Here is a 25,084-nt window from a genome sequence, read left to right as displayed (position 1 = left end):
TGTCTGTCTTATTCACCGAGTCTATAACATAGATCATTACCCTGTGAAGTTGTATCGCACCTGGCCGTCAGAACCGTGAATTAATTTGATACATATTGAATATAGATACAATTTAACAGGCCACTGATGACAGTAATAACCGATATTTAAATGGACAAAATATGAGCAGTTTGCAGTACGACTTTTAGAAATTTTATGGCCCATCCTATTGTGTTCATTGATTCTGATCAGCCTTACTGGCTGGCTGACTTAAAGGCATTTAATAATTATGCCCTATTGTCATTTGTGGTTAGAGTGACCAGTCTGTGCTACTAATATGTAGTCAGGACTTGAGACGGCACATCTGAATTTAACTCAGTTTGGTAAAATTTGAAATGCTCCCAACATTTTTTTTTATTGTAAAATTACGTTCAGCAGAATGTTTCTTTGAATAGATAAGGAAAAGTTGTTGAAGATGTTCAGAATCTTCAAACAGGAAAGGATTTTTTTAGACTCCTTTTTACCCAAAGTAAAGTTTGTGCCAAATGGTTAAAGTCATTTATTACTATCCCTTGCCCCTCACTGCTGCAGGATTGAATCCTGCCAGGGATTTTAGACTCTGTGACATCAGGAAGCTATCAAGCTAGTTTACAGAAAGTTGGTGGTTCTACTCTGTTGCCCACTTGTGCCTTAAGGAATGCCCAGAGGGGGCACTATGTGGCACTTAACCTCTTCCTTCGAAAGTAAAGGCATTACCATTAGTGTTCCAAACCCAAAACCCAATGTATAGTATGGGAAATATTAAGGGTCCCCCAATGCACCTGAAGATAACTAGGGTACATTTTTAATCAGTCGTTAATTAAAACAATAACAAACAAAAAAAAACAGCGCTAAATCATTGTTACATTAAACATGAAAGAACAAAACAGCAGTTGAGCCGGGTGCCAGGGTAAGAATTAATAATCCTATCAAGTATTTGTCACCTGTTACATCAAAAACAGGAGGTGCGCCTCGGAAGATTTATGAATGTAACCCAATAGCCATGTATAGTCTAGTATTCCGTACTAATTTAATTCAGAATAGTAATTAAGATTTTAAGATAAAATTGTATAATTTTTCATTATGACTTTAAAAGATGCACCTGTGCAAGATACTTGCTGTGTTCAAAACAAGATGTTGTAAATATTTACATTATCTAAATTATTATAATTCATGTAAAATACTGCAATGGAAGAGAGATGATAAGAAAAGCTTTCCAAATTTATCTATGTTTGATATCGGTTATTAAAGATAATAAAGAGCTGGAAAACTGGGGGGAAAATTAACTGTGCTATTGCAGGACTTGTGGACCAGTCCCAAATCCAATAATTTGATTGGTTGAATTTGAATACAAATTTTAACTTATCCAATAAAATACTTCCATTTTGAGACTGTTTTTTCAAATTTCTGTAAGCAAGTTCTTTTGAGGACCTGGATGGAATTAGGCAAAGAAGGGAGTATAAATATGTTCTGTTGTAGAATCAATTGCATGTTGGTCAAAAGAATTTCCATTCTGTCATTAAGTTTCTATTAAGATATACCTTTTGGGGTATATCTTTCTGATTTTTTTGATGAAATATTTTGTATTGTTCAGGTTATATGTCTGAACGGGACGATATGAATTTACAGATTACTGTTGCTTCAGTTAATTCACGATAAGCTAATTGAAATTGTTTTGATTCAGCATTTGTGATTAAAACCAATTCAAAATCAATTTAAATAGCAAATTAAAGTTTGTACTTAATGCCCTCTGCCTTTTATACAGATACAATCTTAAACTTGCAGCTAAACTTTTTTCAGAGGCTACAATTCAGTCAGTTGGAGGAAGACATAAGTGATTTTCAATGTCTTAATTGCCGATTCTTTGATCGTGTAAAAATAGGTCCCAGTCTAGAATAATAAGACGCATCTTCGTAACTTCACAGTTACAATTATCATGTGCAAGGCTATCTTAAAGAAAAAATCAGCCAAAATTAATGAGATATTTCACCAAGCCATGATCGGATTTCAGAAATTTATGCTTGGACAAATGTTAAATGAACATCATGGTTTCAACCGCGGCTTAATGTTTTGTATGGGTGGTGAAGTAAAGTCATAATTATAATATTTCCCTACCCTTGTTTCTATTGTTGTTATACAAGTTCATTTATGGTCAGTTGTTTTTAGAATAATATATACTGTGGGAAAGAAAGTTACTGATTTTTCATTGTCAAAATACTTTTGACAGGATCGTGCTTTATAGAATTTGAGATACGATTGTTTTTATCAAGTTTGTTTCATAGTGATACATGTTTAGTTTCATATTGTAACAAGCATCTTTTGAAACAAAAATGACATTTACTTTTCATACAGTTAAAGGTATTTTAGAGATAAATCTTTTAAGTTGACAGGTGTCGAAACTCGGTGGTCCTTTCCCCTTTCGTCACCTTTTGTAAAAAAATCTTTTCTCTCAAGTCTATGTCCATGATCTAAAAGTTTGTGATCTGTAACAAACTTACTAAACCACCTTGATTAGATTTCTCGGTGACAGGCCCTTTCCTTTTCATCGGTACACGTTAAACATGTGACCTGTATCAACGAATCAACAAACATAACAATACTGTAGCATCTAATCAATTGTTAAAATCTCGCAAGTCAAGCTTCACCAGCAATTTGAAGGAATTTGCACTCATTATGTTTCAATTCAGAATCGATCTAATATAAAATCTGATATTATTGGGCAATTTTTTCACGATTTCATTATAATTACCCTTTATCACGCAACAATGTTTTTGGGGGTAGTAAGTTGATTTTATTAGGCAGTTGACAAATAGGTTTACACCTAGTAAAATAAAGTTTCAATTTTATTGCTGGAATAAATGATGCTTCCAGATAGCCTAATCCTCGCCTTTTGTGGTTTTGTCAAATTCTTGCCTGAATATATATATCTCCGTTAAATCATGACATGCTGAAAATGTTATATTAGTAAGATGTCATTTAATGGCAGCAGGCATTTGGGTGGAACTGAAATTCCTTGCAAAGTAAAAGATTACATTATCAGTTACATAATTTAGCTATACTGGTAATAAGAGTAAAAGATTTCTAGTATTTCGTCGTGTCATGTCAAATATTTACAGGCATTGGTATATTTCTTAGCCTATGTAATTTTTGTCATATAGAAATTTATGTTTATTAATTATGAGCAGGTTTGATTTGAAGAGTCTATTGTGAGTCACCTAGATTCTGATGAAGGAAGTTGAGTTAGGACTATAAAAAATGTAATGATGTGACTCAAAAAATTTATATATATAAAAGAAAAACACATGATCATTCTAAATGTCAGGAGATATATTTTGACCAGTCATTTCAGGCCTCGTTAATTCTTTTCTTCAGAGTATCCAGGTGAGCAATAGTCGCTGTAAAAGTAGCCACAAAATGACCACAAAATGCTCGCGATCTTTTTACGGGTGGCCGTATATGGCCCCATAAAAACATGCAAATTACTAGAGTAACTTGCTGTCAGTTAGGTGCACTGAAACACTATCCCAAGTAACGGTACATTTGTTGGGTGATTCAATATACGTTTGTGTCGAAAATGAAACTGATATTATTTCTGTATCAATCTCCATCAGTTGATCTTAAATGCCATATTGCTATAATCATCTTGATTTGCGTCCAAAATAATACAAAATTAATTCGCCATCAATCGGTGATTTGCATGAACATAGAATTTTAAAATCGTTACGGTAAAAGTTATTTTTCCGACTCACTGAGTTGACTTAGAGATTAAGAAGTGGTGGGGAGATTTAAAATGATAGGTTGTAAGATTGAATATGTCAAGTTTACGATGAAAACATTAGTACTACTGATTTTTACGTTATAAGTTAATGTTCATTAATGAGGGGCCATTTTTTTGACATTTTACTTACAAATTATCTAGTGACTTTTAAAATGGTACAAAACAAACTCCATATGTTAATTAAGTGAAATATTAACAATTAAGAAAGCTTTTCATATTACAAGAAAAAAATAATTTTATTGGAAAAGTAGCTACACTACAGTTTTTCTTTAGAAATAATTGGAAAATTACAAAATTTTGTATTTCAGGTCACTATATGAGAAATGAGTAACAAGTTTGTGCTTGCCTATCTGTACGTCTTAATTATTTCTGATTGAAAAGACGTTCAGTGAGCATTGACAAATGCAGTTACATCAGGACGATTTTCTAATCAAGATAATTGCATGATGGTAATCATGCACATTTATGCTAAACGCAATAAAAGTCAATCTTTCTAAAAAATCGACTAGATCTAAATCGGAGTGAAAATATCACTTTGTTGAGATTCGAATCAAAATTGCTGAAAAATTGCCCCTTTGTTACTGGTGGCCATAAACGCTTTTGGTACTTAAGATATATTTGTGAAAGAAACAAAAGCAAGTATTTTAATGAAGTTTGAAAGTAACAATTAAAGCATGGGGTCCATTGTTGAATTAATCTTAGATCTTAGTTCATCAACAGAAACTAATAGACAGTGATATATATTATGTTAAGCAAATCTTTTCATTCATGCTTATAGAAACACTTGTTTAGAAAATCAATGTTAAAAAGTGTTTTTTTGTAAAAGATCATAGTTATCCTGTTACAAATTGGTTTCAATTAGTGAGCTAATGATTCAATTAACTGAATGGCCAATCACCTAATTAATGGTTAGGATTCGTACCTTTGTTTTTAGAAAACATTTCACTTGAATAATGTTTTCTCGCCCGATTAGTTCAGATATGCAATTTTTTGTTTTTTGCAATGTCCGAGCGTGTGAAACAAGTGAATTTGTTTGCTTATTTTTTTTTTCCCTTCAAATATCTAAACGTTTTAAAATATTATGAGTCATAAACTAGAAATATTTTTATTCAAACGTGAACATTGGGCGTCTTGAAATTTGTGATGTTTTCAGTTTTGCTGATTTTCGAAAATAATGCGTTAATTTTTGTTTGCAACATATTTGAATAATCTTGTTATGTGAACACGCATGTTATATGATTGTATGTGTGTCAACTTCAGTTTTAATTTTCAAATGTAAGTTGGAAGGGAATGATAAACTGTCATACTTTGCGAATTTTTTCGCATGTTTTGCCGACAGCAAGAGCACGACTTTCTGTATGAGTAGGTGTGCATAACTCTGCAAGTAAAAACCACCTGTCTCTGTGTCTTGTTTTTACCCCGGCAGTAATAACATATATCGCCTCAAATTGTACAGTCAATGAATTTGTCAATTTGCTGATTTGGAAAATAACAAAATAATTATCATTTCCTTTGTATAGAAATTTTCTAGTTTCTCTAATTTCAAGAGAGCAGCGCTTCAATTTAACCACTAAGGTGTTCATGGAAATTGATTTTCAAGTTGGATTTCTCTCCTCCTTTGACCCTTAATTGGTCCTAATTGGACACCTGAGAGCACTAAAGCAGCCCCAAAGTCTCTTTCAGGGTTAAGGGTCTGGAAAGGGCTTCAGGGTGTACTTCGTCTGAGTGGTTTAACTAATGAGGGGGTTGGGTTACCTTCCCTGTTGGGTGGTTGTATACAGACACGCCCACCTGTGCAATATGAACCTTGGCTTAAAAGGTTGTTTTTGATGGTTTTATTAAAAAAGTCAAGATTATATTGTTTTACAAGTTTTTAATTAGTAAAAAAATGAGTGAGTGATTCAATTTGAGAATAGAGGTCTGAAACCTTTGATGTATTTGTGCCATAACTTTCTCCTGTGTGTACAAAATATTTGTTGATTCATTCTGTAGCAGATGAAAATATTTGGCAAAGAAAACATGGGAAAATATTAGATTTCATAAAATTTCTAAAGAATATGTTACCATTTATTTGAAAGTACTAAAGGAAAAGCATTCTGCTTCCAAATTTGATGTTTTAAAATATGTTCAGATAATTGGATGAAAATAAACGCGTAATTTCCTTTTATAGAATTTACTACGTGGAAGGATGCAATAAAAATGTAAAAAGTCATATACAATTATAGTAATATGTATTTTATATCCAATAACTGTTATATCGAATGTCTTTTTAACGATAATGTCCGGGCCGAAACATATTTCTGATATTTCGCTAAAATAGACAATTTAACATATATTTATAAACAGGTGATAATTTACTCGCTCTCAGTTAAGCTCTTTCACTTTTCATACCAGTGATAAATTTTTCATGTATTTGTTAAACATTTTGAAATAATGAGGAAAATGAGTCAAATGTTGAGGCGGAGGTGGGGGAGGGGGGTTTTCTGGAGTTTGAGACTTTAGTTCTATTACTAATACAGGATGTAGCCACTACTATAAAACATGAATAATATTTTCCCAAAATTCAGCCGTCTTTTACGTCTTATTTCCCAAATCTGAATCATTGTTTTCATCACAAGACTTATTCAACAATTCCGCAGGAGGTCATAGCTTACTCACAGACTGATTTTAGAATATGCCTATGAATTAATTATTGTGCTATTTCCCCAAGAATTGTTGTCTGTGCCGATATATATACAGGAATTATAAGTGTTTTGTTTTATTTATTTATCAATACACTTATCTACATTATTATAAAATATTACTCTACAAGTGTTTCTTTTTTTTTTTTACATGCATTTAAAACGTTATTTGTAATATCAGCTGAAAAAAAATATGTAATTACTCATATTTTCCCTGACATTAATATTCTACTATTACAGACACAGTAACTATGACTGGCTGGAGTGAAGATATCCTTCATCTTTATGGGCATGTTTGGATCAAGGAATAATTGCAATCTTCTCGAATGTCAACGTCCTCCAATGTTGTTTGTGATGGAATAATTCACAGAAGAAAATGGGAGTCAGACAGACAGATATGCAGGTTTGTGCTTTAATTTCTGTTTTTAGGGGAAGTTTTTTTTCATACAACTAATCAAAAGCACTGCAGAGGTTGAAAAGATTTTACAGAAAGTGCCAAGAAAAGGAGTGGTAGTAAATATGTATCCATTCCTCTTGTTAGCTCACCGGGAGTTGTACAGCTTTACCGTGCATAGGTATAATTTTTACCTTTTTGTTGACACATGAATATAATTATATATAAACTGATTTGCTGAAGTTGCTGACTTTATTCTTCAGTCCCCATACCACTGTTAGGTCGAGTCCTGGGTTTCTTAAATGTGAGGAAGCTATCCAGGTAGTATAAGGTTGGTGGTTGTACTTGGGTGCCTGTTTGTTAATGCCTGAAATAATCATACATGGTGGAAAACTTGATGTCTTCCTCCACCCATACAACATTTACAGTGTCTTTGTTGCTTGAAAAAAGATAAGTAAAGTGATCATGATGTGAAGTATGGTCTTAAATTTAATGATCTGTTTCAAGTAAAGTTAAAAGGGAAAATAACAGCAATATTTTAAAATAGCAATTGCATGTCAAGTAGGTAGACATGATTTTTAAGACGAATCTCGAATAGTCGGTATTCCAACAATATCGGGGTGATCGTGGAATTTTAAAAAATATATCAACATGATCAGATATGATTGACAAATATTGATGGTAATTGAGAACGTGATCTTCTTTAAATATTAAAGACAGACATATCAAAATAAAACTTTACTATTTCTTAAACAAGCACTTGAAACCGTATTTGTTTTTACGAATTAGTCCGTCTGAAACATTTCTGCTTTTATACAGATTAAGACCGTTGGGTAAATATTTTCATGTCTTCTATAAGTGCGGTGGTAAAACACAAGATAAATGCTATTACATTACCAGTTAATTCGCAGATGCCACTTCTTGTGGAGGAAATAAAAATAGATCGTTTAAAAAAAATGAAGAAAAATCCCCAAAAATGAGCTTTTGAGGAACACTTAAAGATAAATAAATAGACAATTTGTATATAAACATTTGGTACTATTTGCTGGGTGTGTCTCGCTATATTTGAACAGTAAATCAAAGGTCACCACCTTCATATAAAAACTAAACTTGATTTAAGAGCAAGGGGGTGGAAAAATCCACCTCAATAGACTGTTTAAATGTATGTTATTATGAAGACGGGCTAAAAATGATGAACTTTCAGGACTGTATCTAATGTCAACGGATAAAAATAGCTTTAGGGTGGGTATTTGTGTTGTCAGTGATGGTAATGCATTAACGAAAAACTATATTTAGACATATTGTAACTATTTATGTTGTCTGCTGCAAAAAATAAATCGTAAATAAAGCTGGCCAAAAGATTATCATGTGTTAAAAGCTTTCACATCCTTTTTGTCTGGGGTTTATTTTTCTCTTCAATCATGGCATTGTACAGAATTCAATTCTGTTTTGACAGAGAAAAATTTATGACTTCAATTTGCACTATTCAAGTATGAACTACCATCTTTTTCTGCTGGTATTAATTTGATGATCAATTTTGAGCATCTGGAACAAATATGGAAGACACTTGCAATAATGAACCAACCTGAAACATTTGTACATTCACAGGCAAGAGTCTGGATTTGATGATTCTCAGTTTTAGAAATTTAAATAAAACATCCCTGTAATTTGTAATGAACTGTTCCATATTCATAGCAGGACAAATCCATTACAAAATCAGTTAGAGAGAAACTGACATTATAAGCAAAAATTGACAGAATTTTCCTATTTACCATTATAGGCGTATAATTGTTTATCATGATTAATATATTACCTTGTCTGTGACATGTTAACGAAAATTATTACTGTAGTAACCAAAGGAACTTATCAGAATGATTTTGTGATAAGTTACAATAAGAAATCCATAATGTCATATAAATGTCCTTCATTTTACAATTTTCATGGTTAATAAATGTCATTCCATGAAATTCCAGGCTGTCATTTCACATTCTAGTGTGTACAACCTTAAATTTGTACAACTTCTGCAGAAATGTTGTATCTATAATGTAGTGAGGTAAGTTGTACAGGGTTTAAGCATCAAGGTCATGATTGGATTTTGTTACATTAAATTGAGCTGAGTGTGATTAGCATATTGATGTCAAATGCCCCATACATTCAATGCTGATAAGCCTAATGGCTTGCAAGAAAGTGTCAAAAACATTATACATTATTAACAGTTGATTGAAATTAAAATGATGTCATTGAGGGAGACTATAGGGGATAGGGAATGATTAAATGACAATCTTTATAAATTATATTTCCACTTTGTATTTAACTTTTATATGCTTAGTGTTCAGTAAGAAAAGAAAAATCTAAAAAATTGGTGTCTTTAAAAAAGAATTCTGATGTTTTGTTGTAGGTAAAGTAACAAAAATGGTGTCAACAAATGAAATGAATAAACAACAACAACAATGCTTGGTGAACTTAATGACCTTTATACAAGGCTGTGAAATGGTCAATATATTATTGAATGCATCCCCATAAAAATGGCATAATTATTGGGTTTTCTTTCAAAATTTCGAGACTGAACTATGTACTTTTATTGCATCATAAATCATCCAATATGATTTTTTTTTTACCATTTGACCCCCTATGAGAGAGGGGCACACATATTTTTATGACAAAACTGATATCCCTTTTATCTTGAAGAAGATCTAAGTGCTACTTCCTACCTGAAAACATTTATCTGACTCATAATTTTGTTATTTTAATGACATCTTTTTCTTCTTTTTCTTCAAAATATATTTGACAAAAATCCTCTGGAAAAAAAGATTTTTCGTGTTTTTATTCTACCTGGATTTTGATTAATTACCGAGCATAAATATACAGCTTTACAAAGTTTTGTGTCGTCTTTACGCATTAAAATGAGCAGGCAGTAAAGCTGAATAATTTATTTATAGATAACATTGCGAGATAGCTTTAAGATTTTTTCAATCGTTGTGACTGATTTTAATCGACCAAGATAATCTTTGATATCGGAGCTGATCAATTGTCTACACTTAACCATTACAAAGTTAAACACGCGTTCCACATGTTAAAGTTGACCACACTCTATACTAGCAAGTTTCAAGTCTGCGATAGTAGATTATTGACACGATAAAATATATTTTTGACAGTTTTTGCGCTACTTAATAAAGCAAAGTGGAGGATAAGATTTTAATGATGTGAGATAACATTGTGATTATATTAAAATATGATATTAAACAGTATTAAAGTCTTGTCACGGAGAATTGAGATTGGTTTCAGTTTTAGAGCGTACTTAAAAAGTTGTTGATCGTAATCAAGATATGTATTTGTATACCTGTCATAATCGAGCAAAAATATGGCCCCGCAAAATGTTTTGATATGTCTATATATATATTCAGAAAGGCGTAGCGTTTTGGGTGGTCAAAAACGCCAAAGTATTGTTAGTTTTGAAGTTCAACCTTTTAAGTCGTATATTTTGATGAAGCTGTCAGTGTCATTTGCCATTAAGTTACATCAGGCTACTTTATGAAATAAGCATCGTGATTTCTTTTTGTCAAAAAGCATGCTGCAGATTTTGATACTTTAATTTTAGATAAAAAGTTTCACATTATATGAAAGGAAAGTGATATTCAACTTATGTCCTTAAAGTGAAATTTTGTTAAATGTCAAAAAATCATATCGGTACTTCAATATCATGGGGTCAAAGAATTTGGCTTAACCCTTGTTTTGCTTCGATGGCAAATGATCTTGAATGACGTCAGTGCAATTTTTACGATGCATCTTTGAAAAGTGCATTTCATTAGAAAGTCATTTTCTTTCGGTTTTTGGAATTTATGCAATCATTAATCTGTATAATTTGAATAATAATTAGTGACGTCCTTTATTGCCGTTCTCTCTAACCTGATCCATTCATGGTATGAAAAATTCTTACTTCAACATAATTTGACACTTTGATAGATCTGTCCTGTCCGCGTTATTGCAACCAAATGTATCAAATATTTTTGCATAATTCTCAATTTAATTAATTTTAACTCCTTCATTACTTATCAAAATTTTGACATATTAACAGCTTGATAGAAACCAAACTGAATTATTTTTTTCACGAACTTGAAAAATAATGTGGTTTTTATTTTGTTATTGTGTCCGTAATTAATCTTGTCTTATTATGGCATACATATGATTGCGCGCGGTTGTTTACTTTTTATTTCAATGACGCAGGAATTGCACAATTTACAAATTATAATTAAGCCATCACCCACAAACATTAGCATAAATATATGATATGTTTTAGACATAGACATGGCTAGAAACATGAATAAATGTCACATTATTATCATTTTCTGTGGAAACACGATGAAAAGTTGCGAGAAAACAAAAATTGGCTGGAAATTTGTATATATTCTAGTTGAATTTTTTTGTTAAAGAAACGGCATACAACCTGCTGAAACATGGTTTAACGTCATGTAAACATGGAAATTCACATATTTCATGTGATATATAAAAATAAATATTGCCAGATATTTCTTAGTTAAAATTATCATGAAAATGACATTTTTTTTCCATCTTAACATGATAATTTTTTCATCAGTGAAAGATACACAAAATGTCATATTCTGTAGCACATAAGATGACTGTTACCATGGTAATGATTGCGTCATGAAAATGTTAGGGTACATGAACTGCATTTTCACATTTATAGACTTACTTTATGCCATAATTATAGTTTTTTTTTTTTGAAAAATGTATATATATATATGCCATTTTTGGTAATATGCATTCTCAGAGGTCAAGGTTATAATGTTTGTACAAGGTCATTCATTAGCTGGAGGTCATTGTTTAGTACAAGGTCAAGGTTATATCCTTTATACTTAGTTTCTATTATTGAGCACAGTTTGAACTTTGAAAGCACCATTGTATTGTCAACAGTAAAACATTTTTGACTGAATTTCTCCATTTTAAAGTAAAATATTTTTCAGCTGTAGACAGTTATTTTAAATAGTTTATGATGTGTAGTCGCATGAAATGTTGGGACAAAAAAAGCTAAAACAAAACAACCAAGATTATATAATGTTTTGTGTTCAAATGAAAATGTCATGAATGTAAAAAGATAATGCAAATTACTTTGAAATTTGTTACAAGTTCTGAAAGTTCAGTGAGAGCATTATTTAAGAAAACTTTCGGGCATTATTTAAGAAAACTTGAGGGGGGAAAAAACAAAAGATTTTTCTTTTGTGAAAATGAAAATGTCAATGTCATAAAGATTTTACTTTGTATTATATCTACATCAGTGTTGAGGGAAAATTGCATTATGACATTTTTCCAACACGTCTAAACAACTTACCACGAGCTGGTGTCATCGTTACTTTGCATAGACACTTGACTGCATTAGTGAGAACAATGCACCAAGACAACATGCTATATGATGGTTATATGAGCGGGGTTTTTGCTTTCAAATGTGCCATGGCAGTATCATTTTCAACAAATAAAACTGTAACTGTGACAGCAGAATTAAATAGTTTCCTATTGTCCAGTGTATAAAAACCTACCAAATTCATGTAAAATAATAAACATCATTATAGAAATGGATGCACTTCTTTAAGCATCTTTGGAATATAAACTTCAAGCAAGTAAAAAATACAAGAATCTTATTAAGTTAGTGTAAAATAGTTTTGTCAATGGAAACTGTATTAACACTTGCCATGCTGAAACTGAAAATAATTTGCCATTGATGTCAGTTTAGAACACATCTGTGCTGTCCAACCAGGCTTTTTACTATCAGCTGCTTAACGTTTAATATTCATCTTAATATCCCTAAAATGGACATATCCAAAAAATGGGAACTGGACAAGTCCATTTAAGAAATTCAGCAAGTTAAGGGTTTAAACACCAAGTACTCTGAGTCCTTTCTTTCATAAACACCTCAAAATATGAAGATTACTTCAAAAATGTTTAAAAAGATGTAACAATAATGCAACTATCTGAGTTATAAATATGTTTTACACAAATTTCATAATATAATAACTTTTACCATCATTTATTTTATGAGGAATTTCTGGGTCTGTGTTTTATTCATTTGTTAAATATATATTGATATTGCTCTAAAGGCATTCTTGAGCTCTGACATCTTGAATTATAAGATGGAAATCTTGACTGAACTTTCTAAACCCTTGAACAATGACAAAATGAAACTGTAAAAAGTATTATTAAAAGTTTTAAAATTTTATTTTATGTTGTAAACATATTATTTTTTTTCTCCAAAAAAATAAAAGGATGAAAAACAGACAGGATGGTTAAGGTTTTAACTGGGGCGGACATGGATTACAGGTATTTGTATAGTGGGTTACCATGTATGTCTCCATAAAGGTGATGCCAAGTTCAAACAACTCCTATAAATATCACATTTTCTAATTATTTGAGAGTCCTAATGCTACAAATTTGATGTGTTTTTGATATTTGTACAAAGATTGAAAACGTTTTAAAGGAATTATTGAAGAAAGAAGGGTAGGGGATATGAATAGATAACAAAATTTGTTTCATTTGAATTCAAACACTGAAATTAAATCTTTTAACTCAAAAAGCGTGCTTGGATGAAAAACTGGTGCTCATATTGTTACGGAGTTTATTTAGTAATTGATTTTCATAAATTACAAAATATTAGTTTAAATAAACGTCTTATAAATAATCATCGCCAACTATAAATGAAAGAAAATGAGATTCAATGTAAACATATATTCCTATCATTACCTGTTTGCCCTTTAACCCGCAGACTTTTGTTAAACGCATTGATAAAATCGGTTTTGAATTCACACAAAGAGAAATAAATTTATTAGCGATAAGAAAATAATATTTGGTTAAATGTGTTATTTTGCCGGCTTGTTGAATTTAAATCTTTCCAGTGGATAATGAGTAGTTTCCGTTGAAATTCTTAGGTTTGACTTATTAAAATTTTATACAAATATTACTGTAACAATAGTGTAGATGTTTACATAGGGCTTGAGAGGGTAAGAGAATTTAGGATATCTGGTCCTATTGTTAAACCATTGGTTAATTTAATACGAGTGTTTGTTCACGAATTGCACTTGATGTCAACTCAAAGCCCCGAAGTGTTGGAGGTCGTACCACGAAACCTCATAATTACACGTTTTCACAAATAGCAACAAAAATTTTTTAACAATTTTGTTAAATGCGAACAAGAAAAAAATACACTTTCATGAGAACTGCATGCGACAGCATCATGTCTGGAGCGAAGAAATATTATCCAATGTCACTGTTATGTTCACAAATGGCCTGTGATATAATGGATCAGTGCTGTGTTCACACATGACCGTGTTCACAGTAGGGGTTAGTGTTCACAACTGGACTGTCAAGAAGCTGTATGTGGGGTTCACACATGACTTTTCATGTTCATTATTTTGTTGACTGTATTCACACATGTTTTGTATCGCAAGGATATAAAGTAGCGTGCCATTATTTATGCAATAAAGATACATTTATAGACATTTAAATCCATATAAAGGTAAATAAAATTGAATTTATTAATACCATTAAAATAAAGACCAATCAGTCATTTAAACAGCCTTCTCTTATATGTCCTGATTAATTTTTCAACAAACAATCATTCTGACATTAAATACATCAGCATGGGAGAGGATAAATTTGAGATGCAAAAAAACATAGACTTTCCAAGTGACAGAATTTGTCGATGGTGTCATTAACTGCCCCATTTCTTTCGCTTCACAAAATCCGGAGCACTTAGTTTGCTGATAGAAATTAAAAACTTGATATAAATAATGCTTTAGGGAAAAAAAACTTCCTTAATAGGTGACTTTTCTTTTATCCTTTCTCATGACAGAGTGAGGAGCCATCTTGGTTTAATTAGCAGCCTCTGACAATTAAATGATACTAATTTATGCTAATTTTCTAGCTAATGAGAGATTTGTATAAGGTATTCATCCCTGTGATATGCGAGATCATTACTTGAAATCTTTTGACCTCTTTATTATTTTTCAAAAAGTAAGATGACAGCTTAAAATGCAGTTAAACCCTTAGCATGCTGGCAGCCAGTGATTTTAGAACCAATGCAACTAGTGCAAACCAAGTTCAAAATGGTTGAATGATGGACAAGTCCATTTAAGATATTTAGGGGTTAAGTGTAAAAATGCCCACAAAGAAAAATTAAGTAGGTAATGATTAGTTATTAGTTTCAGACACATTATTGATGAAGCGTGATTGACCAAAGGGATTGGAAACAAGTAAAAACAAATATCTAAATACCAGAGTAGATTAAAATTTTCATGATTTTTTTTTTCCATTATATGTATGGTTCTATACTTCATTTCAGCAGGCATGTAAAATCAGTACAACAATCTATGAAAACCAACTGTGTTCTAGTAAAATTCATGATTGTGCCAGTTTTGTACAAAAAAAGTAATATATCTCAAAATTATTTGACGTGTTGCTACCATCTTGCTTCAATAAAGTCATGATTATTGTTATCTGAAATATTTTCAAACACTGAATTTACTTATGCACTTCCTACAATGGATTTGTTTGTTGAACATTACCCCCACCCACTGAGTATGACACCAAACTCTAATTAACAGTTACACTGGAATTATCTGCTACCAGTCAACAAGCACCTGTTAATTGACTGGAACCAATTTCATTTACAAGGAAATGAGGGAAATTGACCCAATGATTGAAAAATTGTCCCAAAGGACCTTGCATGGTTTATTGGGGGCCAATCATGTAGGTCTTTGACTGCAGGAAACAACTGAAAGCTGAAAATATTTACAACTCGGGAGTTTCACTTTTTGAAAAATTATCTGTTTCCTAAAGCATTTTGACATCCTGTTGATTTGCATGATAAATATGTCTTGTCCATTTTGTCTTTTCAGGACTTTTGAGTTTTAAAGAATGAAAAGAAAATGCTCACTGGTCAACCTTAGAAGTAGAAAAAAAGGTAAGGGAGAAAAACAAAGTACCATTATTTTCTTTGAATTATAGCTGGGTGTGACTTTGGACTGAAAAATCACTTTAAGGAAGTTTAAAAAGAACCACAAAAACAACATGAAAGCCAAACTAAAATAAATGTTTGAGATTTGAATCAACCTTTATTGAAGTATTTATTGTTAAACTTTAAACACCTTAGATTATATCAAATACTCCACATCTACATTTACATCCAACAGAAGTTTTTTCAGTTTAATTTCCTCTACAAGTCACTGAGGTCCAAAAGCCTAAAACATAAATTTGAATTTCTTATATAGATCAACTGGGGCACTTGAAACTAAAAGATTTTCAAAAGATATTACAGAAATTTACTCAAAATTAAATTGAAAATGATCCTTAACAAGGATTGAGTTTTACTTTTCATTTTAATGTCATTTTTCAGTATAAATTGAATTATTATTCTGCAAGGTTGGACTATGTGAAGGATCTGAAATTTTGCTCATCATTACTCCACACCTAAAATGGAACACAAGTCTCTGGAAAAAAAAAATTTCCAGTCCTAACCTAACATTCAAAAAACCTCAGTGTAGTCCCTTTAAAGACTAACATCAGAAATGTAGAACCCTGTAACCATATTAATTAGTTTGATTGACATCTTAATAACTAGCAGTTATTACATGGTTTTGATGGGCCCATGTTCTAAGAGCAGGGGGTCTTTGATTGTAAATGTTGAGACACTGCCGTTAATGATTTATATGATCAGTGAATAGAAACAGTGCAAGTGTTAATGTTTGTATATGACAGGCAGATATTTCATGTAGGATGCAGTAGAGAGCCGGAGACCCTAATGTGAGAGTATTTCATGGGCAGATTTTTATCTTCACTAAGTAGACATGAAAAGAGATAAAATCAGGCTGCAATTACATGAAATATTTCAAACATGGCCTCTCATAGACTATACAACATGTTGATTCCTGTTTTATTGCCTGACAAGAAACATTTGGTTGATGATTTAAGGGGAGGCCCCACATTTGTTTTCCCCCCTCCTCTCACATTGTCAAGCAGAAGAATGTGAATTACTCAGCTTATATAACCATTATAGAATGATTAATATGATCTGTGATATATAAGGTGTTTGGTATGAAAGACTGGTATTTTTGGTACCAGTATTTCTTTGCCATAGAGACATTGCTGAATTTGTGTTATATAATTTGTCCTCCTGTTTTGTAATTGGAGTTGTGTTTTCCAAAGGTTGAAGGACTGCAATAAAAGAAACAATAAACCTGAGTAGCCATCAGTCAAACTGCAGTGGTATTCAGGCCGGCCTGAGTCTATATTGGTGGCATGGGTGTGAGCATTCAGAAAGTTGACATTTAAGAAAATGAACAAACAAACAAAACATTTAAATGAAAATTGAAATTGATAGCACAATTATTTTTAACTTTTCTTAATAATTTTTAGATACACTTTTGTGGTTACTTTGAAACTTAAAAACAACTTTATAGTTTTGTTTCTTAACTTTAATTGATTTTTTTTTATGTAAAAAATGTATCAAGTGACATGAGTTATTGTTTGAAATAATTATTACTTTGCATATTAAATGATGTAATAAATTATGTCAGAAGAGATGAAAAGAATGTAGAAAAGACAATAGAATGAAGCGGTGAGCTTTATTTCATCTCCGAGGTTACCTTGAAAAAACATAACTTTTAATACTTTAGGTTACATATAAATTTTATTTTAAGAAATCGTAACAAAATGCTGCTACTGTTTGTACTAGTGATGAAAATTTTATATGAGAATTTTATGTTTGACATTGGGAGCAGAGACAATTAACACTGGAATATTAAATATTTCGTAAACAAGTAATAAATGTAACAATTATAATTTAGTACTGTTACAAATCGATCATTACACGTAATTGTATGCCAGAATGGTGACTTTATGTCAGCCAATTTAAAAACATGTTTTTGTTACATGATAATGAATTAAACAAAAAGAAGATTTCAAGATTTTATTCATTCATCAGGCATATAATATGCATTAGATTTGTGCAAAAAGAAGAAAAACATTAACTTAATTGTCAAAGACAAAGTTTAAAGAAAGAAAAAAACAATTTAACAGTACACAGCTTGAAATACAGGAATGCATTCTCAAGCAACTGTCATTCTACACATGCAAATACAAATTAAAGAAATTTGTTTCTAATAGCACCAATAATATCAAAAAGTGAGAGAATTAAAACTATTTGATCGTAAACCAGAATTGTTTTACAAAATACTAGGTTAGTACAAATGTTAATAAGAACAAGGATATTAACAGTACAAAAAACAAAACTATTTGACAACATCCAAAATAACTGCACAGAATGATTCTACTTTAGTTAAGTTTGCTCTGTTGATATTAATGTAATAAACATACAGAATCTTACACTGAATCTTAATACAATTTTAAAATAATGTGTGGGACATAATTTTGTTAATAGAGGTACTAAGGTACTCGGCAAATGTGGGTTTTCCCCGTCTAATCCTGAGGTACAAAGTTACAACTTGGTAAATATATTGATAACAAGCACAATGTGGTGACCACTTTATTGTAAATGGTAGTGCATGTGAAGTAATAACAGTAATTGTTTGTACCCTGGGATTAGATGGGGAAAACCACACATTTGCCGTTAAGTTCTGAACCGAAAGATTAATAAAAAAAATTTCTAATATTCATGATTTAGTATAAATGTTGGCAAAATCTGTCTGTTATAGAATGCCAACAGTAATAATGATTGGCTAAAACTTTTCAAAACCCAAAATTTAATGTAGTAGGGCTACTCTAGATAGTTATTTAATTTCATTTAGATGTCAGTTTTCACCTAATTAGTCCAAAATTAGGTAATTAATTACATTGTCCCTTTCATAATGAAGAATTCTTATCATATGTAACTTCAAAGATGACATTTATGGCAGACAGATTTTAAAAGCTTGTTTTGATTTGGGGGGGGGGTGAGGGGTGAGGAGAGTTTGGGATGAGTCTCAATTTTTTTATTGTGCCTGGCCAGTCTGTTAATCTATGCAAATTGAAACCATTTTGGTATTGATTTGTTTATTAATACATATAGGCAAGCTGTACAGTTTAGGCTGCACAATTTTATCAATATGACATCAAAATCTCGCAAACAAACAATGGACTGTTCCAAATTCAAAGCAGGGCAAATCCATAACAAAAATTCAGCAGGGTAGAGCTTTTGCCTGAAATAATGCTTATATTTTAACTAAAAAAATCTGCTCTCACAAGAAAAAAAAATGCAATGAAAACAAAACAAATAAAACTAAATGGAGTTGATTGATATCAGAAATATATACAAGTGGTGGTAAAAATAGCTTCGTGCATGAGGAAGTTTTTTTTTTCATGTAGAATTTCACATGCTGGGCTGATCTAAGAAGTCTAGCAGAATGTTGCATTTTTGACCAGGAAAATTACTTTTGACAAAGTCCACCTGGAAAGACACAGCGGTTATGTGAGAAATTAATGTAGCAAAAACCTTCTACAGTTAGACATAAATAAGTCTAGATGGCAGTGTGTTGAAAATTACAGAGAAATTTGAAAAAATTCAATTTGCTGAAACCAGGCAAGTACAAACTCTTTATTCTAGAGAAAAACTTCAGGAGGGGAAAAAAACGACATTCCTTTATAATATTTAAACATTTTTTTGTCAGTTTGCAAAACATTTTGAAGATTTATAGCTATTTATGTATGAAATCTCCATGCTTAAAAAAAATAAAATTACAATGCTTGAAAACGAGAATAAATTTATAATGATAAAATAGCAAACAGCAGCTTGGTAGTAAAGTGTTCTAGATTATTAACATTTATGTGAGGTGTTGTTGTTGTTGACAATAATAATGTTGTTGATCAAGTTGCCTGGCTGATTAATAATACATATTTAGTATGTCTATAAATATATAGCTATTGAAATCTAACCGTTTTATCTACTGCATATATTAACCCTGTTTAAACAAGCAGATGTCTCTACATTATTACATCTTCTTTATTTATTTACAATAATGATACTCTGTACCCTGCTGAATTTGTTTAATGGACTTACCTTGCTTTTGAATTCAGAATAATCCATTAGTAGTCAAAGGGGTTTCAGTATCAATATACAGTGTACAAAAATTTAATAGCCAGTTAACTGGTACTTGTTTAGTGTTGGAGGCTGCATTGACCCATACCCTGTTGGCATAGACATGCAACAATTGGCATTCAGAGTTGTTCACAGTTATATAGATATGACAAACATACATTTGAAGAAGTTGTAAATCTCCTTGTCATAGATACCACATATACATGTAGGAAACATTGGATTAATCTAACATTTATGTTTACAAAATGTAGAAAGTTTATTGTAAACTGTAAATAAACTGAATGAATTTACTTAAACCATTGAAATAAATTATATGATTTTGATGGTCAAAGTTACCATGTTACCTATGTTAATAATAGATACAACAACATATATTTATCTGGTTTATATATTAGCAATAACTTGAGTAGAGAGATTCAAGTTGATGTCTTTAGAGAGTCAATTCTGATCCTCCTCCAATGTTTGGCCACTTTCTGTGTTGTTTCAAATTAGGGATACTTACTTACGTTGATGGGGCATTTATCTGGTATTTAAGCACCCAAATGTCCTGGTAGGGTGGGGTCTATTTATATTAAGTGATGTTGGCCTTCGCCGAGGTTGCTATTGACTGGTTGCATTATTTGTGGTTACCACAATGTTTTGGCTAGCTTACTTGTGGTTTAATAAGCAACACATTTATATTTTTACTTCCGGATGATGTCTTGAGCCAATGCTACACCTTACCATGATAAGGTGTGATAGATTTGGGCTTACTAAATATCTAAGGGATTGTAGTAGTAAAATACAAAAGTTGAGAAGCCAACAATTAAAGTACAGGTTTACTTATATATCACTTAAAGATGCTCATGGGACCTCCCTCTACTTGTAGCACTAAAACTGTTTTTGTGCAAAGATGCTAATGAAGTACTCCAAGGCTATGGTTTGGTTTGGTGTTTACAAAATAAATCAAGGATATTTAGCAGTTTATATAGTTTGAACCACAACGATTTAATATGAAATGGAATTAATATTGAATTAAATTTTGTATGACCACTCCCATATGTAAAGGTGCCATTGCCAAAAGCTTTAAAAAAAACTATAAATATTTACACGTATACTTTCGATAGAAATCTGCAAAATAAAGGGCTTAATGATTTATTTATTAAAATAGAAATCTTATCAAATTTAAAGATCCACCCAGGAAATGGGATCAAAGTTCAGTATCTATGAATAATATATGAACATTTACTAGTATAGTTAAATTATTCTGATGATACTTGTCAAAGAAATTTAATGCTGCGATTATAATTTGGCATTTCTTATGAATGTAAAAGATTATAAAATCTAGATATGAATCAGCCTCATGATATGCAGTGTTTTAGATTTTTGGATAACGATTGCCTTTCACTAGGATATGTGAAACCATTTTTTTGTCAGGAATTTTATATTCAAGAAGCGTTTGAACATGCTGTGTAAGTAAATAAATATTATGAATAATGCATATTTTCTATTCATTATATCAGTTTAAGAGATCTATATTGCTTATTTCTCAAATTCCCATCACTTTAATGTTCATTCATAAAATGTATGTAAATTATAAATGCGTCTTAAATTCCGTGACCTTGATCCTCTCAAATGTTCACCTGTGAAAGTCATATAAACAAAAAGCTTCCTATACACCAAACAGAACATCATTCTGTTATTGGCCATTTCTACAAAAATATCTGTATTTTTATTTCAATTAAACAGTGTGCACATATTAATACTGCAGATTTGTAGAAACTGAAGTTGTCCAAAAATTTCTAAAACTCTGTACTTATGCATGTTATAGTTAAATTTAATTTGACTTGCAAACTGTTCATCTTGGTGAGATATTTAACTTAAATGATTAAACAATAATAACTGCTCTAGATGACCAGTGTCCTCCTCTCTTCCGATACTTATCCAACCAGGATATAAATTTAAGATACACGCGTTCCTGTTCCAACAGAAGATGATTAAATACAGAAAACAGTTACAGTAAAAGAATTAAAATGAATTGCAACAAAAAAGGAGATTGCATTGTAAATTGATATTCATATGATAAATACACAGTCCATACAGTTGTAACCAAGACTTTTGCCATGCTGTAAGTAATGTACATCTGTATGTTAATTTGTACAGACTTCGAACTTCTGTAAAGAATTTACTCTTCAGGTGAGAGAACCAGGCTAGTTATGCACTCCTGTCTTGCACTTCAGCGTAAATTAAGTCATGAGAACTTCAAAGGAGAAATTCCTTGTCTATTTCTATAGAATAAGTCACAAAACTAATTTTAAATGCAATATGCATATATCGTAAACAAAAAAACGTTGAAAGGAATATTAAACATATGCAAAACTCTAACTTACTACAGAAAAGATTTTAATGCAATATTTTAATTTTTCTCGTATATATCACATTATTTCATACCCTTTTCCCACCACTGAAAATTTCATTCATAAATCGTACGCAAAGGATATACGCATCAATTGCTTCGATTATCTACATATATAATCATATAAGGCTGTGATTACTTAACCGAGTGAATCAATGTTGAATTTATTACCAACTTGTGATGCAACAGTCAAATTTCGGTGAACGTCCGCTTAACTTTTTCAGACAAGATAAAGTATATGAAAAAATTACTGCAAGCATATTAAAATAAGAATTTATCGTTCCTGTTATAAATTTAACAAGATCAAAGATAAAAATTTTGAATAATATTTCAAGATTGCCATCTGCTATAAAATACAATCTGAATCAGGGTGGCTTAAAAATTGGTTACGTAAGTGTGCAGTGGTTAATTGTTTTGCAGGGTAGGTTTATAAATTATATATTGCACTCAAATTGTGACGAAGCTGACCAAGTTATATACTTAAAATAAATTAAGAATTTTTTCTATTATAATATTGGAAGAGTCTTTCAAAACAATATTTCTAGAAGATCAATAAAGTTGTTTTTTTTATTCTTAAATTCATTGTATTTCTCTTTTTGAATTTTTAGTTTAGATTACTGAAAAAAGAGCTTAAGCTTTTAGTAATGTTTTAGAGAATATGCATCTTGAATATATTGGATAATTCAAGTTGAAATTTATAATGTCCTAACACAGTATACCAGAGAATTATTTATGATCTATTGGATATTTTAGTTAATTGCTATTGTCAAAGAAGGCGTGGTTTGATTACATGCATGCATATGCATGTTTCATTGATTTTTACCCTCCAGTAATTGAAAAGATATTCTGATGACTTCATTGAATTTCGTTGTATTCTTTTACATTAGTGTGATCTTTATAATTTCAGGTTTGTATGCTTGATGGGTGTGTCATTCATTTCCAGGGTTTGGCTTTTATGTGAAGCTGGAATCTGTATCCTACAGACCATGATGTTCAGACATAAAATTAGACCCATAAGAGCAAGTCGGTACATGTATTCTTGAAATATGATGATTAAAAATCTAATCTTTGACGTAAACTATATATTACTACTCAATTATATACGTAATAGACATTTTTAGATTTGAATTTGAAGCAGAATTTCTGTTTTGTTAGGGTATTATCATCTATAATCGAACTTTGAGCAGTCAGGATCGAGTATAGCAAATTTCTAAAATGCATTTTTATCATGTGACAAACACTTTTCAAAAATATTTACTGGTAAAAAATGTACCATTTATAATTTTATTCTACTGTATCCTTTTTTGACCCAGAACATGATAAATGTATTGCCGCCACCCATGATATGTCATTGTTTTCATTTATTTATGATATGTTATGAAATAATGATATGCTCTGAAGATATGATTGCTTAACTTGAATGACATCAATTGGAGCAAGGTAATTAAATTGCGATTGAACTGCTCATTTATTGCAAATATTGTCTTATTTATTATATATCGAATTAGTTTATCATCCAATATTACGAACGTTTTTTAATATTAACATCTGCACATCAAAATTGTTATTATCAACATCAAACGAGATCTCAAACTGCCACTCGGATTCATTGAAATTTTTAATAAAGATATTAGCTGTATCGTTATTTTGTCGGAACCTTAATAGAGAACCGCCTTCAATTTTGAGTCATAAATCGGTTCACAATTTTTCTTTTTTAACAATTCTGAAAGCTGGTTACTTCAACTAGCCGTGATGTATTGATAACTTTACCTGAAATTGAATTGAAAAACTGTATAATCTTACATAAATATTAAATGCTGTAAATCAATTGTTATTGCTTAAATGTTTCACTCCACTAAATTGAAATGTCAATTTAAATGTTATTCAATCTTCAAAACTGAAGGTTTTAGCTACCTCAGTAGATTTATATTTCTTTTAAAGTTTTCATTGATACATCCATGTTAAAACTTGCTATGAAACCTGGACCGTTGCCAGTAAATTAAGCAGGAAAACAATTTTTAAACCCATATTTGATATGCACAGATTTTCAACTGCAAACAAAAGTATTTCAGAAGATTTAAAATTGTGTTGTCTGCAAACTTAACTAATCTTCAGAATTGAAGAGCTGTTTTCAAAATTAATCTCCGTTTTGAAGAGTATCAGTCACATGACACTTGTGTCTGACCTATCAACTACCTGATACACATTTCAAATGAAACCATATTTGCTTTCTTGAAAAATTGGAATTGGTTTTGAATGGAAGATCTCTTTGATCCAAATGTAAATTTGCTCAGCGATCTTGACATTTTTGTCTGTAAATCTTTAATATTTTTTGTGACTTGAGCGGCACACACCTATCATGTGTCAAAAAGACATATCCTTGATAATACAAGCATGCGTAATTTGAGAGAAAGTTCAGAACCGACTAAATCCTAGCTATTATGCTGCAAAACTTTCCTATTGTGGTGTGATTTGAAAAAAGTATGTGAAAAGAATGTAATTAAAATGTATTGGAAATAAATGATACTTCACTTGATAAAAGTATGCACAATGGTCTTACAATCACAATTGGTTTGTTTAGAAAACGTCAAGATGAATTACTGATGAAATGAAATCCTGATTTCTTTTTCTTTTTCAAAAGTCTTAGCTATGTATTGTGTTTAACTTTATATACTTAAATAAGAATTTGATAGGTAATTATACTTAAATAAATACTTCAATG

General features: G+C 31.0%; 2 long non-coding RNA genes across 3 annotated transcripts in view; both read left to right on the top strand.

Annotated features, from left to right (window-relative positions):
- Positions 1 to 6,794, top strand: part of LOC132757431 (uncharacterized) — a 73,766-nt gene extending 66,972 nt beyond the window's left edge. For both annotated transcript variants that reach the window (XR_009629450.1, XR_009629451.1), the window contains one exon: positions 6,718 to 6,794. This is a non-coding gene — a long non-coding RNA (uncharacterized LOC132757431). The remainder of the gene's footprint in view (positions 1 to 6,717) is intronic.
- On the top strand, positions 6,794 to 23,431 carry LOC132757432 (uncharacterized). Its single transcript, XR_009629452.1, has 3 exons — positions 6,794 to 6,880; positions 15,775 to 15,839; positions 23,270 to 23,431. It is a non-coding gene; the product is annotated as an uncharacterized LOC132757432 (long non-coding RNA).
- The last annotated feature ends 1,653 nt before the right edge of the window (positions 23,432 to 25,084 follow it).

The sequence above is a fragment of the Ruditapes philippinarum genome, unplaced genomic scaffold (genome assembly GCF_026571515.1).
Source record: "Ruditapes philippinarum isolate M1 unplaced genomic scaffold, ASM2657151v2 ctg22_1_1_1_1, whole genome shotgun sequence".
Lineage (NCBI taxonomy): Eukaryota > Metazoa > Mollusca > Bivalvia > Venerida > Veneridae > Ruditapes > Ruditapes philippinarum.
This window is presented reverse-complemented; position numbering and strand designations above follow the sequence as displayed.